General features: G+C 44.0%; 1 long non-coding RNA gene across 1 annotated transcript in view; it reads right to left on the reverse strand.

The window, feature by feature from the left end:
* Positions 1 to 8826: 8826 nt before the first annotated feature.
* The window catches only part of LOC307244687, a 4175-nt gene continuing 2860 nt past the window's right edge, over positions 8827 to 10141 (reverse strand). Inside the window, exon 3 of the long non-coding RNA XR_013844656.1 lies at positions 8827 to 8895. This is a non-coding gene — a long non-coding RNA (uncharacterized lncRNA). The remainder of the gene's footprint in view (positions 8896 to 10141) is intronic.

Below are 10141 nucleotides of genomic sequence, written 5' to 3' on the forward strand. Positions count from 1 at the left end.
TTGTGAGCGAAACGGAAATGACCAATTTTTTTTGAGATGTATTGTGAGCGAAACTCAGTGCTTACAAAGGAAGTATTCCTCACAGAGTTGACCACCAATGCGTTTACTAGTGCCGGGCTGCTAGGTCTTTTTTTCTGTTCACTTTTTCAATGTTGTAGAAAAAACAAACAGGAAATTACTGTTTTCCACTTTCTTGGAGGCAACCTCCTTAGACCAAACATTTCGATGGAGGGGTTAAATTCCCCTTCTTTCACCCTTATTTTATATAATGAAATGGCTTATTTATTTTCTTATTCTTCCTCCATTGATTTTTAACTGGATGGCTTTCTACATTTATTTTAAAGCATTATATGTGGATTCAGAATGTGCTTTGGCGTGTGGCTGTGTATAAAGATTTATTTACTTCAACACAGCGTTTCCACTCAAACAGTATTCAATTGAACAAGGGAGGTATTTCATCATTAATAGTCCTGTACTATTATAGTCCTGTACTATTTAGTGTTTCCAATTTTCACTGTACATGAAATTATGTTTCTCACGGGGAAGGTTTCGTTTAACTACCAGCATATGCTGAACGATTTTACCCCAAAAAGCAAATTTCATCACAAGTGTATACAATTCTTCTGCACTGGCGGGGCCGAGTTGGAATCGAACCCCCGGACCATCAATAACTGTGATTTTTTTTTTTTAAGCACATCTAGCTTATAATTGAAAATCAATGAAGATTTGTACAGAATGCAAACAAAGCAATTTGGGATTGTGTGTTGGTACGAGGTAAAGTTCTCAGAGGCCGTCCCTCTGCTTCATGGCTTGTTAAGAAATATGTGGTGCAATCCTTTTCCCTTTTCGCTTTGATCTGTTGAGTCAGAGTAATGATCAGTCAGCACTAAACTCCTGTGTGTGTTCCTCTATTTTAAAGAGCCAGTGAGTCATCAAAACAGGCTGGCATTTGTCTGAACAAAAACACATCTACCACCCAGATATCCAAAATCCCACACTCCCAATTCTCTATTAAAGTATTTAGTAATGCACTCAAGCATATCTACCGTCAATAAACTTCTGGGGAAGAACATGTATGCCTGTGTGTACAGTATGTGTGTACTGCTATAATACATATTTTAGGTAATACACAGAAGCCTTAAAGTGGTTGTATTTCAAACTTGCATATATAGAATTGGGTTATATTGTGCCTTTGGTATTGGTTACACAGTACATCGGCAGAAAACTAGATCTAACAGACAATGTATTGTGTTGTAGTTACTGAAGGAAAGGTTTGTTGCTAGAGACGATGCCATGTTAATTCTCTTACCTACTGTCATACAATAGGACAGCTTAGTTCAAAAGGAAGTGAGGCACCAAACAGTCTCTGGCACCATTACTCAAAGCATCAAATGATCCCAGTGAGGAAACTTCTAAAAATGGATCTCAGTGGTGCCCTATAAGGAGTCGTCGGCCCGTGACAGAATCTGCTTTTAGACCGTCAATCATACCCATTAACACAATATTATCTTACAATGTGTGTTAGCACACTGCGTCACAAGAAACAACAAGAAGGGAAGGTGCGGATATGAGAAGACCGAGAGATCTGCCGGGAGTCATTCGTCTAAAGCGAGCAAGCAAAACTGCACTTGAGCTTCTTCATTTGAAAGAAAATACTTGCAGCGTGTCCTTCAAGCTTTGGTGCTGAGTATCTCTTTAAAATGTCTTCTAGTTGCCAGTTTGTCCAGAACTTGGGCCTGCGTTATTTTCCCCTTTGTCTATCTGACTTGAGAACACTTACTTGTGTTACCCTGCAATTGATGTTGGTTCAACTTCATAATTGCCGGTACGCACCTTTTTTGGGCTTAACAGCTGGTCCCTATGGAGCTTACCTATTGGAGGAGTGAGTGGGTTGTGACGCTGAACGGTTGCAAAAATCAAAAATCGGGCATCTACCTGGCAGGATAGCTTAAGTTCCCATTTTCCCTCATCTTGGAAGGTTTTGGAGAAGGACTCCAGGACCTTCAGGGTTTGTTGTTGCCCGTCGCCTGCCCCATGACAGTGTTCGGTAGATTGGGGTCTCCGTGCCCGTTGACCTCAGTATTCAGCCTCTCGTAGCATGCTATCATGTCATCCAGAAGTGTCCGGACTTTGCAAAGATTACGACACTCCCCGCAGTTTCTTCTGGACTTCCGTTTGGGCACTGCGCAACTCGGCCCCGACTGCTGTCTGGGTCTTCCGGTCTATTTAGGGGAAAGTTATGAGACGGAGACATCAAGCTTGTTAGTTTGTGCATGGTCGCTGTTTGATTGGCATAGTCTAAGAAGATTTTTACTCATTTAGTGCATTAAATGTGCGAGGGGAAAAACCCTCAGAACAGATAATCCTTTTTGTCAACAACTGGGTCAAAGTCCCCAGCGGGTCAAGCCATAAAATATAATATTAGCATAGGGAATAGCATTTCCTCGTAATTATGTATAGGATCGCTGAAGACCTTACAAACACCACTTAATTTCTGCAAAATATATGCTAAACCCTTACCCTGGTACCAATTCCATGAAGAAGAAAGCTTAATTTGTGTCAAGTGTCATGACATATTGGCTCCTGGGCTAATTCCAGCTAGCCCACTCTCTACAATGAACTGGTGTTTATAACCCCCCGTTGTCTGTGTCTCTGTGCTGGAGGGCCCTGAAAACGCCACTTGGGTGGTGTGTGGCGGCGAAGCTGCCACACTGGCACCTGAACAGGACTCCGGACGGTCAACTGTGGTGTTCGGGGGAACCAGGTCCTCTGGAAGGCAAAGACCAGCCAACACAGCAGCTTGGGGTGCCATGCGCCAGAAGAGCAGAGGGGAGTCTGCATCGTTGCTCTGGGGGAAGGAAGCCGGTCGACCGTGGTGTTTCAGGGGACCAGTTAATTACTTTTTTTTTTGACATTTGTTTGTTTAAGGCAGCGGTTCCAACCTTTTTGGACTCACAGCCCACTCGGAAATCTTGAAAGTGTTCGCGGCCCACATCTGACTAGAAGTAATATGGGCGCCAAACAGTGCGTTCTCAGAGGATGTTTATTTTAGAAATCATATGCATTCTCATACATACAGTGCAGTAGTAGTGGTGGTAAAACAAAAAAAAGAGGTGGGTTAAAAGTAACCTTTTCTCCAACCTTCTTGTAACGTTAGTAACCGTATCGTATCTAGTAAGTGCTGTCTGAAGGGCAGAGTGTTTTGAATGTAGCCTAAATTAATGCCTGGTTATAGTAACATAACCACCGTGTTCCAAATGATTATGCAAATTGGATTTAAGCGTCGTAAACATTACATTTTTTGTTTTTCAATTAAAATGGTGGTATTGTGTCTCAGGGCTCTTTGGATCACTGAAATCGATCTCAGACACCTGTAATAATTGGTTTGCTAGGTGAGCCCAATTAAAGGAAAACTACTTAAGTAGGATGTTCCACATTATTAAGCAGGCCACAGCTTTCAAGCAATATGGAAAGAAGCGTCAAATAGTGCAATGCCTTGGACAAGTTATGAAAACATTAGATATTTCACGAAAACTTAATCGTGATCATCGTACTGTGAAGAGGTTTGTGGCTGATTCAGAGCACAGACAGGTTTGTGCAGATAAAGGTATAATGAGGAATGTTTCTGCCAGACACATTCATGGGATTAAGAGAGCAGCTGCTCAAATGCCATTACAAATCAGCAAACAGGTATTTGAAGATGCTGGTGCCTCTGGAGTCCCGCGAACCTCAAGGTGTAGGATCCTCCACAGGCTTGCAGTTGTGCATAAACCTATTATTGGGCCCCCCCCCGAACCAATGCTCACAAGCAGAAACGGTTGCAGTGGGCCCAGAAATACATGAAGACTCATTTTCAAACAGTCTTGTTTACTGATGAGTGCCGCGAAACCCTGGATGGTCCAGATGGATGGAGTAGTGGATGGTTGTTGGATGGCCACCAGGTCCCAACAAGGCTGCGACGTAAACAAGGAGGTGGCAGAGTCATGTTTTGGGCCGGAATCATGGGGAGAGAGCTGGTAGGCCCCTTTAGGGTCCCTGAAGGTGTGAAAATGACCTCGGCAAAGTATATAGCGTTTCTGACTGAGCACTTCCATGGTACAAAAAGAAGAAACGTGCCTTGCGTAGCAAAATCATCTTCATGCATGACAATGCACCATCTCATGCTGCAAAGAATACCTCTGTGTCCTTGGCTGCTATGGGCATAAAAGGAGCAAAACTCATGGTGTGGCCCCCATCCTCCCCTGACCTCAACCTTATTGAGAACCTTTGGAGCATCCTCAAGCAAAGGATCTATGAGGGTGGGAGGCAGTTTGCATCAAAACAGCAGCTCTGGGAGGCTGTTCTGACATCCTGCAAAGAAATTCAAGCAAAAACTCTCCAAAAACTCACAAGTTCAATGGATGCAAGAATTGTGAGGGTATCAAAGAAGGCTCCTATGTTAACATGTCACTTGGCCTGTTAAGATGTTTTTGATTGAAATAGCTTTTGATTTCAGTCAATATGACCTCCTAATGCTGCCAATTCAACAAATGACCATTTCCAGTTCTTACAACCTATAAAATGTTTTGAAACTGTTGTGCATAATAATTTTGAACAGATCATTTTGAGTTTTTTATTTTAGAAAAAAATACTGTTATCATTGGGAGGTTTGTTCAATAACATTCAAAATATACCCTAACGGGTGATGACTTGAAAATTATGCCGACTGTCATTTGCATCGACTATTTAGGAAAATCAGAGAAAAATATCATTCGCATAATAATTTGGAACGCGGTGTAATGTTGCATGGCAGACACCAAATGCTTGATGTCTGGTTTAAGGGATGACAGTCTAAGTCGAAAGTCTGGCTCAACATTCATTTTATTCCTGCATTTCGTCTTCAGTGCCACAAGCGCCTAAAAGCCAGTCTCACAGAGATACGTCGTCGGGGAAAGGCATCGGAAATCGCACAGCTCTGTTGGACAGATTGGGATGCTAAGAAGCAACAAAGAAGAACGCCAGTTGTGAGAGCCAGTTTCAATGCGCTGTCGCAGGAGAGATCCACAAGATTGTCGTCCTCTCTGCGGTCAGACCTGCGAGGGTCTGGACAATGGCTGACGAAGGAGTTTTCCATCCAGGCTGCACTGCACATCTGGAATGGGGAAGTGTTCGCGCGGCTTGGTCCTCGAACCATGCAGGTGCTCTTTGACATGGTTGATCACGGTGACGGGAAGTCGCATTTCTTCCTTGTCAAAGAATCCGACATTCTGAAACGAGTCAATGTTTGACTGGTCAACTCCCCTGGACCACATATCCATTTTTTCTTATGGTCACGTCTATTTTATGCTGGACATTCAACATGATCCCTGCTTTTCATTGGAGACTGAGGTTGAGTCCATTTAAGTGACTGAAAATTTTGGCCGTTATCCCAATTTAGCCAGCCGCTCAAAATCACTGAAGCCATGTGCGAGTTCAAACTTTGTGTCGAGAAGAAACACCCTCACCTCATCACGCAATTCAAAAAGTCACATCAGTACCTTCCCCCTTGAGAGACACCGGACTTTGGGGTGTAACAGTAGCTGCTCATGGTCACTGCCTATCTCGTCACATAAAACGGAAAATAAACGTGAATGCAGTGGGCGGCTGTTTGATGAAGTTGACTGCTCTGACTGCCTCTTCTAGAACAGTCTTTAGATCTGCAGCATTTTCTTTACAGCCAGTGCTGCTCTGTGTATACTGCAGTGGACAGGTGCTACGAGTGGAGCCACAGCTTTCTTACTTTATTTTATTTTTTTAACCTGTGCTGTCAGCATGTGGGCATACAACACAGAGTATCTGTATGCCATTGCATCTAGGACAGAGCCTGCAAGTGAAGTTCAAGTTCTCAACCTGCAACTCTTTTTAATTCTTTAATCATCAAAAACCGCTGCAATAACTCTGTCCTGTGGCTGACCTACGGTATAAGATGACAAGAGCACAGTATTTAGTTGTACAGAACCACCACTAATGCCCCTCTTTGGAGAACAATTTGACTATGTTTGGTTCTATAAACAACTGATCACTACTCCAAGAGGGGGGGATTCACCACGGGTGAGACAATTAAACACAGAACCGTGTGTGTGTGTGTGTGTGTGTGTAGGTCTTATCCCAATTGGTTCTGGTGTATAAGGTCGGTATTATGTCGTGGCACTTTCAAGCAGCGGAAAGGGCCCCGAAGCCCCCCCCCCCCCGAGCTCAGCAGCTGCATAGACACTCCGCGGCTGCAGTAAAGCCAGGGCTGCAGGCGCAAGGCATGGACCGCAGGCCCGGATCTAGGCCCTGTGCCGACAGGCCCCGCGGGCCGGCGGGACCCCCATGCCCACCCACGCCCAGCGCAAGAGCGAGGCCCACCACACCGCAGCCGACCAGATGCCCCACCGGGCCACGAGCGCCCATCCACATAGCAGAGTGTGCTCAGCACGGGTCACCCCGATGTTAGCCCCCCCGCTGACGCCAGCAGGCTGCCAGATATATGGGCCCTCCACCACCCACGGCACGCAGGGCACCCGCCGCAGAGAAGCCGCACAGTGGGAGCAAAGGAGACTGCCGCATATAGATTTTGAAATCCAAATTGATGTCATCCTAATTGATGACTGGTGTCTTGTGAGGGAGTGGGATATGTTGTTTCACTTATAGTTCTTTTTTTTTAATAAAACCAAACTCAAGTTACTTCACAGTGAATGAGGAGTAAAGCTGATGCGAATGAGCTCAGTTTTGTTTTATGTTCACATTGTAAGTGGATTTCAAAAAGGATTCAGATCTCGCACCGCTTATTCACACCACAGCCCCTTCAGCACTGGAAGGCCACACCTCTAAGCATTGGATCGTAGAATTATAAAATAGTTTCACTGTCATTATTAAGATTGAAACAATAAAACAAATGTGAGACATTTTGCACTTCGCACTTGACAAACCCTTTGTTTGAGTGTGGAATATGTAACACCATCAGCGTGCAGTACAGCACCGTTACAATGGGGGACTGAGCTTGCTCAGTTTTCTTTATTTAAGGAAGTTCATATATCACCCGTGTTATTCTCACCCCTGAGGTAGTACATACAGTAGGTAGGTTTCATTTCCACGGCGGGCTTTTCCCCCATAACGGACACGCAGCTCCAGAATGAATTCAGTGCAAGTAATGGGGGACAAATCCACAATCTGCGTTCAGGACCGAAAGTCACTCGACATTACAGGCAACGCCAATGATGATGCCACAGAGATGACCTACATTTCTCTCATATTTGTGTAGAAGCATTGTGTTGAGACTTGTGTAAGGGTATTTTACATAAAGTAGCAGATAGCCGTTTTCATCAAGTCCCGTCGAAATATTTGTTTTTTCAATCAGTAAATTGCGTCAATTACTTATCAATTTTATCAACAAGCAATCGACTTCTCATCAATGTGTACACAAATCTTTCAGATGTGTAGTAAATACACAGGAAAAACTGTCCTGCAACAACACTGGCACAGCAATCAAAAAAGTGCCGGCAAACAGGGAATTTAGCTTTGAGGCAAATGTAATTTTCCAAAATAACTCCTTGAATTTGCAAAATCAGTCTGCTGTGGCCTCATGTGGCCTGAGTTTTTGCCCTAAAGGCAGTTTGCGGATTTGTCCCCCATTACTTGCGTAGAACTGCTGATGGGAGTGTGGAGTCGGGCCCATTATGGAGAAAAGGTTGAACTGCTGCAGGAATGAAGCCTTAGCTACGTGCAGTACTACATGAAGTGTGAGTATAAAACAGGTAATCTTTGAAAAAGCTGAACTATTCCTTTTTCAGTGCGATTCACTGCTGCCACTGGAAACTGCGACTGCCGCAATCTGCCGGTCTGTGTAGAGCCTCACCAGTTTCGCGTAACAGCTGCATTTCACTGAGTTCTGGACGGAAAACACCAGTTCGCCCTCTTCCCCCAGACTGCGCATCTTGCAGGCCATGTTGTAGAGGGCACGGGGGATCTGCTGCAGGACGACACAGCCGAAAGAAAAAGTAAGACCAGGGGCGATAAAATACATGATACATTCCAGTTCTCCATCCGTGTTTCAAAATGAGAGTTTCCTTTCCATGGTAAATGGAGGCTATACAGTAATGCAACAATGAAAGATTAGGCTGCAACATGCACCTTGATTATTTTTCGAGAGAAGATTTTACCCAGAGTTCAAAGAAGCGAATTTGGGAAAAAGAAGGCAACTTAATGTACTTTTCAGAGCGATCAACAATTAATTTTGACCCCGATGTCGGTGGTTCATTTCAAGTGCAAGGTAAAAATAAATGGAAATATTGTGTAAATATATTTAAAAAAGTAAAAAATATTGATATTCATTCATTGATGTTTAAATTAATTTCACGTTTCCAACAATACATATTCATTCCTGAGCTAGGTTGTCAGCATGCGTCAGACATCCCTGCAGCTTAGTGCTTTGGCTCAAAAGTATCATATTAGTTCCGGGTTGTGAGAGAGTGATTGCCAAGAGGATGTGAAAGGGAAACTCTGGGAAATCAGGCGTTGAGGCATCAGCGGGGCATCAACGGCTTTTCTTTTCTTTTCTTTTTTTTCCTCTCGACTGACTAATCACTCAGTCACAGATGACTCCCAATCCAGACATTAGTTTTACAAGCCACCCATGTCGGGGCCCAATCCAACCCCGGTTCAGGAAAAGCCAGTTAAGAACGATAAAAACGCCTTTGATATTTCATTTACAAGTACACGGTTAGGTGAGAAAAACGTGAGAAAAACGATGGAGCCATGGCCATTATCGTCGCAGGTGTAGCGGGACTCAGATCACTCACTCTTTGTACTCACCCAGTTCAATGTGCAGTTATATCGCCGAAAGTTCAGGTCCGGGCAAGTACAGTTTTGCAGCAAGACGTTGATACGGTTTCCCTACAGGACGGACGAGTCGCAGCGGTAAGAATCGCTTCCAGACCACAAGACAAGCCCGGAAGGAATGCGACACAGCTAAGAATGCCCGGTGTCTAAGGCTAAACTGAGACGACCCTCAGTTTACAGTTCAACAGAAGGGCATCGAAGGGGTGGAATTGAACATGAAATCTCACCGTACTCGAAAATATACCTCAACATTTTGTCAAAAAAAAAAAGGAAAAAACAGATATTGACATTCTGAGACGTCCTGCTAGGTTTCTTTTGACAGAAAATACATATTCAGTATGAAGATAAGATGATGTGAAACCTTTCCGCTTCCATGACTTATGTCCCCTCTAGACAAAAACGAACTAGCTAATTCAAGCTTTAAAGGGGTTTCACTTTTTCGGTGCTTGTGCGCATAGGCTTTGGTCTCTGACGGGCCTACGAACACACAAAATGTGAAATAAGACAACCCAGTCGGTTTCTTGTGAACTGCCTATTTCAGAAAACATGTGATTCAACAAGCCATTCGGATTTTGGACCCCTTCCTACATCCCATGATTCCGCGGTAGAATTACAACCGGCTCCCAGCTGAGCGACTCCACCCACGGCTGGAGAACTACCAAGCGGAGCCGGGAAGTGCCCTGTTGTTGGCTACACAGACAAATCTTTTAAAAACAAAGAGGAATTATTACCAACTGTCCATGAAGAAACTGAACACTAGGATAATATAAATATTTAAAAAAGAACACTGCTGTGTTTCTTTCCAAAAAAAACACCCAAAAAGTGTATGCATTAGTTTGAATGTAGGCTGCTGCAGCAGAACAAACAGAACAAACTTTTAAATTACATCTTGCAAATCTAATACAAGTGAAGATTCAGCAAATGGGTTGCTTATTTCTCACCTCAAATTTGTTAAAAAACAGATTTTGGTGAAACAAGCGAAAGTTTACGTACTTCATACAACGGGCTCACAGAACTGGGGTGAACAGTTCCAGAGCGGGCGTGGGGAGCGGCAGCATTTTCATTTAAAGCGACACACACACTGAAACAGCCCGTCGAGAACAGGGTGGTTTAGAGGCATGTTAGAATGGCTAGAATGCATGATGGGAGTGGTATTTTCAGCGAAATACTTCAAAAACATGTTTTGGGGACCTCAGAGACCTATATCGATCAGCCACAACATTAAAACGACCACTAATATTGTGTAGCCCCCCCCCCCCTTGTACCACCAAAACAGCTCTGACCCGTGGAGGCGTGGACT

Source organism: Zeus faber, assembly GCF_960531495.2.
Source record: "Zeus faber genome assembly, chromosome: 19".
Classification (NCBI taxonomy): Eukaryota; Metazoa; Chordata; class Actinopteri; order Zeiformes; family Zeidae; genus Zeus; species Zeus faber.